We start from the raw sequence: 6,751 nt of genomic DNA, 5'->3' as shown, positions 1-6,751 counted from the left end.
CTATATAATAGAACTCAATAATGTTGGTCTCTTGTCAGTAATCACCAGACCAGTTTGACTCTGCCTCCCTTTGATACTGTTTGTGAATCTAAAAAGTGATAACCATGGGGTAGTGGGAAGAAGCACACCTTGGAATCAGAAGAAACCTATTCAGTGTGCCTTATATTAGCTACCTGACATTACACAAGCCACTCGAAGGCAGGATAATGAGTTATGCAATTTGGACAAGTTACTTCATATTTCTTTCACAATTTTTGGACCTTTTTAATGTTGGTGTTGTTCCAAGCCTAGGCAACCTAATTTCAGAGTCTGTGCTCTAATCACTCTGCTGCCCCCTCAACTAGTGCTGCCTTCTGAGAATTAATCTACAAAATCAGCACAGAGTTATGCAAAATCCCTCCGAGGAGATAGACTGACCATCTGGACAGAATAGGCCTTTCCTGTAAACTCATTAGAGTTATTAATGTGACATTCTAAAAAGGCAAGTTGGTCAACCATGCAACACAGAAGAATGAGGGTCCCAAAGGCAAGACTAATAGCGTGTGTCAAATTTTAACCATAGAAGAGGTGTCCTTGGTCAGCAGTTTGGAACTTTAGGGCAAGCTGGGCAGGATGCCTCTATTAAAAAAAAATTGCTAAAATTGACCAATTCTTTGTTCTGATTCCGCCACACACTATGTAAAAGTTTATTATGCTCGAGCAAAAAATAAATAAATAAAAATATGTATTATTCTAGGGATTCAAATATTTGAGTAAATTGCAAGATTCCGATTCTGGTAGTAACTTCAGCATTTATTTAATGTGAGCTGGCTATAAATATTCATTCTACACATCTAACCCAAAAACAGGTTTTCAAAGTGTTGGAGATAGACATATAAAACAAAATAAAGAATGCAAAAAAAGTAAGTGATGCCTTGAAAAGTCTTCACACAGCCAGCCAAACAGCCCATCTCCAAACCCAATGAAATGCCTACATTCACATCTTAGAGTCTATTTCTGGAGCACCATTAGTTGTTATGTGCTGTTCAGTCACATAACGACTCATAGTGACCCTATGTACAACAGTGCTGAACCCTGCTCTAAACTAAAACAACCCCATTGTCTCTGACAAACCTACACCCATTATCCCAGTCACTAAGTCAGCCCATCTCATTGAGGATCTTCCTCTCCTGCGCTGTCTCTCCACCCTCCCAAGAATGACGTCCCTCTTCAAGGACTGGTCCCTCCTAGAAACATGCCCAAAGTATGTCAGATGGAGCATCAGAATCTTTGCCTTCAAGAAGCAGCTTGGTTTCACTCACTAGACTTAAGAAATGCTATGGCGTGATAGCATTATCATCTGCATTTTACAAAGCGTAAAAGACACAGTTAATATGTAACACAATCAAAAGTTGAAACCAGGCTATCTACAAGTTTACTGAAATGTAGCACAGAAATTAAATTAAGAAGTACACTATTGATGACAGAAAAGTAATTTGGTTAATAATAGTTGAGCTACAAGCGGAGAGTGAGGACATAGGTGCTGGTTGCTTCTATGTTAGAAGAAAGGAAAAAAGGGACATGGGTTTCAAGTTGGAAGGTTTAGGGATTAAACTAGAATGGAAGATGCACTAAGTTAAATAATGTGTTCTCCAAACTCTTGTCTTTCCCAGAACTTCATGATGTAATCTTTTTTAGAAAAGGGTCATTCAATAAGGTTGTGCTGCATTAAGATAGACCCTTAATCCAGTAGGATTTCTGTCTTTCTTAAAATGGGAGAAAAGACACACAAGAAAAATATTCCATGGGAAGATAGAGGTAAATATTGAAGATCTGCTTCCAGGAACCCATGGAACCAATACAGAAAAAAAATTTCCCTAGAGACTTCAAAGTGAGTATGAAACCACTAACAATTTAACTTCAAATATCCACCTACAGAACATGCCATAGTGACTGTCTACTGTTCTACTAAGCCACTTCATCATTGGTACATAGAGCAGCCCTGCAAGACTAATGAAGAGAAAAGCTAAAGGATGAAGGAGTACAATTAAGGGAGTAAGGTGTGAATTAAATGTGCATGTATCATGCCTGTATGATGTGTTCCTTTCTAGTTATGAGCTTTCCTCCAATAATTTCAGTAAAATCTACCCATCTCAAGAAATGTTTGGTGTACGTTGGATCTGTTGGAAAAACTTGTGAAGTAATTGAATTATATATCTGATTTTAAATGAAATAAAATCTTTCAATAGCTACCTTTCATTCACCCTGAAATGGTACCAAAACTGAGATTCTTCTTAGCTTGAAGTGGTCTAGAGCTTCTCCCAAGTTGAAAAATTAAAGTTATAAGCAAACAGATTCATATCTTAAGGGATGGCAGACACAACTGAATTGTACATGACAGATATGATGTAAAATAGATTTAAGGGCTATTATCAATAGGCCCTCCAATTTGACCTTAAGATCTGAAGGAATCAACTGTATCCACTTATCCTTAAGGAGATCAGCTCATCCTGTATGTCTTCAGATCCATTCGTTGGATTTATATGTTACATCCTTTAATGTGCCTTATGTAGAGAGAAATGCTATACTATGGAACTACTCAGGAGAAGATTTCTGCAAGCTAGCTCAGAGTACCTAGATCACCCAGCGTTGTGTGGAAGAAAGACCTGGAAATCTGTTCTGATACATAAATATTACAGCCAAGAAAACTTTATGGGGAAGCTCTACCTTGTCACATTGGGTTGCTGTCTGTGAAAATGGATTTGACGACACTAAACATTATATTACCTGTGATCACATACTGTCTTTGGTAATGCAGTGCTGCTATGGCTAAGGGGATACAGAAAATTTTTATTAAGTTTTACTTAAAGAAAGACTGTTGACTAAGGAACACGCCAATTTCTTGTGTAGAATTTTTTTTCCTCTGGTGCCTGAGAAAAAAAGTCTTGTTCAATTGCATACTGAATGAATAACATTAGACAATTAATCTTTCTAAGTCTCACTTTCCTCAGAATCCACCTGAATTGGTTGTTGTGACAATTAAATTCTACAGTTAAACTATAGAAATAGTGCAGATGGGGCATCAGAGTCAGACCTCCATTAACTCTACACATGGGAGAAGAATGTTCATCAACAAACAGCAAGGCAACCCAAAATCACTTCCTGTCAGGTCAGATAAGCCCCCACATTTCCACACCTTCTATTAATTTTAACACCAATTATCCTTGCCACACCTCTCCCTGCTATCCTACTAGGTTTGCTTATCCACTACAATGGCCACACAGAACTAACAGAAAATATTCAAGATGATAGAGTGTATTAGGGAAGTAACCAGTTACAATTCAATTTCCAAGTGTGTGGAAACACTTGGGAAACAAATCTGTAGTAAGGACAACTTCAGGCAGGACTCATACTCTGATGCTAGGCCTGATGCCTTTGTTCTCTGTCCCTCGTTTGTCAGTTTTGCAAAGCTCTCTTAGTTCTGCCAACTATGTGACTTCCCCCAAACCTTGCACTCCAAGGTGCTTAGTTCTAACTCTATGGAGGAAACAGGTCTAGCTTAGCTCTCACTGTGATCTCCGGCTCTCTAATAACTTTGCTGCTGCAGTTTCAGTTGTTGTGTCTTCTTGGTACATTGTCTTATACAGGAATGCAAGGATCTGCAGCCTAAGAACAGTCAGCATTCTTGATTTCTACTTTCTTGATGTTCATGAAATCCTTCGGAGCCTGCTTAATATAAGCCTGCAAGATGACAGAAAGTTGACCAATCCTCACATTATTGAGGTACATAATTTACTTGCATGTTCTCTTCCAAAAGGTGCTATTTACCATATTTATATTATTAGTAACAGCACAGAGAGGGAGACCCTTGATGAGATGGATTGCTTCAGTGAGTGGGGTAATGAGAGTAGGTGTGTCAGAGACAATAAGGTTGGCTCAGGATAGAGCAGTTTCAGGGCTATTGTACACAGGATCACTGAGTCGCAAGCTACTCACCAGCATTTAACAACAACAACACTTGATAGACCACAAAAGCCTCTTATTTGTCTAGTTCTACATTGGATGAGGTGGATTGACTCAGTAACAGGGATAATAGGGGTAGGTGTATCAGAGAAATGAGATTGCCTCAAGATATGGAAGGGTTCAGAAATATTGGACGTAGAGTCACCATGAGTTGTAGGTGACCCAACGGTACATATTAACAACAAGTCAATGCTCCCCAGTCTGTGCCAAGATATTTGGAAGACAGCTACTTAGCCAACTGCTAAGAAAAGGTGCAAATTTTCTCCAATTCCCAAAGAAGGTGATCCAACAGAATGTGGAAATTAGTGAACAATATCATTAATATAATATGCAAATAAATTGCTGAACTTAATTTAGAAACAATGAGAACAGTACACTGACAGAGAACTGTTAGAAATTCAGGTTGGATTTAGATGAGGCTGGGGCACGAGCAATGTCATTGATGATGTCAGATGGATCTTGGCTGAACACAGAATACCAGAAGGATGTCTATTTGTGTTTTATTGATTGTGCAAAAGCATTTGATTTTTTGTACCATAGCAAATTATGTTCTCAATGTGAGCACATTGAAAATATTATTATTAATATTATTATTTCTCAAATAATAATATTATTATAAAGATCATAAGAAATAATGGCTAGAACAGTACATTGACAGAGAACCTCCAGAAGTTTAAGGTGAGTTTAGAAGAGGCCATGACACTAGGGAACTGACTGAAAGCAGAGAATACTGGAAGAATGTTTTATTCATTACGCAAAGACATTTGGTTGTGTGGATCATAATAAATATTGGTGAACATTGAGAAGGATGGGAATCCTAGAACTCATGCAAAACCTATACCTAGATCAAGAGGTTGCTGTCTGACTGAAAAGAGAAAGGTAACACTATGTGATTTTAAATTTTAAAAAGTGCGTGTCAGAGTTGTATCCTTTCTCCTTACCTACAGGTAGAGATGCTTTGTCTGACATATTTCGGACATGTTACCAGTATAGGCTATTCCTTAGGGAGGGATTTCATCGATCTTGGACACCTCAGATAAAGAAGGAGAATAAATATGCTGATGTGGAGTTATGAAGTTATTTGAACAGCAACAGAAATAATAATAATGATAATAATAATATATAATAATATTAATAATAATAATAGTAAAATTTTGCTTGTTATATTAATCATATTGTTCATGATTTTCACAGTCTGTTTCATCACATTTCTTGAGAATGAGAGCAAAAATAGATCTATTTCTATCAGTTGGCCAGGCAACTGCCCTCCAAAGTTTCTGGTGTAAGCTGGTGATCACATCTGTCAGTTGAAACATGTCAGTTGGTCTTCCATGAATTCAACAAAGGAGAGGAATATCCTCAACAAGATGGATAGAGACAATTATTATAAAAAAAAAACAGCTTTAAAGGTGTCAGATGGTGAAAATGACACAAGATAGAATAAGATTTCTATGTGTTTTTCATAGGATCATTATGAATTGTAGTCAATTCAATGGCCCCTAACAGCAAGTGTCTGGGGCCAGTACTTATAAAGTTAGTGAACACAATTACATACTCATAAAAATACATTACAGATTCAAATCTCTAATGATAATAGTTTAGTTGCATGTCTAGTTCATTAGTTCTATTAAATTGACTGATGGCTTAAAATTATAAATACTAGGTTAAGATATGATATTTTTTTAATTTTATTTTTACTTCGTCTCATTTTAAAAAAACTTAAAAAAGAATGACACCTCTTCAGCAAAAACAAAAGAAATGAGGCAAATGAAAAGAAAACTGTGTTGCATGAGGTTTATATTAAGTAACAATAAAACCCCACAATTTATTTATTTACTAAGTTTGACTTTTTAAAGAAAATATTCATCTGTTGGAGTACAAACTTCGGTAAAATCTGCCCATGATTTATTTCAGCCTTAAAATTACCACAATGTAGAAGGAGAATAAAATTTCCTCATCTGCAAAAAGGAAAAATTACATCACTGGAGAAACAAAATAATAGCTTGGAGAAAGGCACATGAAAACTCTAAAATTAACATATGGCAGTTATATTTACAAAGAGAATGACAACTCAGTAAATACTGGACGTTAGCATGTCAAAATAAAAAGAAACAAATCATAATGTTCAAAAGCAGTACTATTTGTGTACCATTTAAGATTTGACAGAGTATTTTTATATTTACATCCATTAATTTTCATAAATACCTTTGAAGAAAGTTGCACAGCTGTTGCCTTGCCCGTTTACCAAGAAAGAGTATGAAATTCATAACATAAATGCATAGTAACACAAGTATTAGAACACTAGAAGGCAATACTGCAATGAAGTTTCTAAACTTGACATATCTTCTCATTTTTGTGCATAGCTTTCTATCATCCATAAAACAGAGCTAATACAAGATATATTTTTTTAAAAGTATGCAAAATATGACAAAGACTGTGCCATCCCAAAATATTTCATGCATCATCTTAAAGCAAAATCCAATCTATAGTTATTTAAAGTTTGTGTCCAATTGGCAATTATACCAAATAGTTTTTCTCTATACAAAAGACCCCAAATGAAAACTAAAAAACAAAACAAAACAAAAGGATCCCAAATGAAGTGATTTACAATGTTGTTGTTGTTAGGTACCATTGAGTCAAGTGTGACTCATAGCCAGTCTATGAACAAAAGATCTGAACTCTGTTTTATCCTGTGTCATCCTCACACTCCCTGACATACAAGATCCCATTGCAGCAGTCACCATATCAA

Source organism: Elephantulus edwardii, unplaced genomic scaffold, assembly GCF_000299155.1.
Source record: "Elephantulus edwardii isolate Elephantulus edwardi_28Jun2011 unplaced genomic scaffold, EleEdw1.0 scaffold00231, whole genome shotgun sequence".
Lineage (NCBI taxonomy): Eukaryota > Metazoa > Chordata > Mammalia > Macroscelidea > Macroscelididae > Elephantulus > Elephantulus edwardii.
This window is presented reverse-complemented; position numbering follows the sequence as displayed.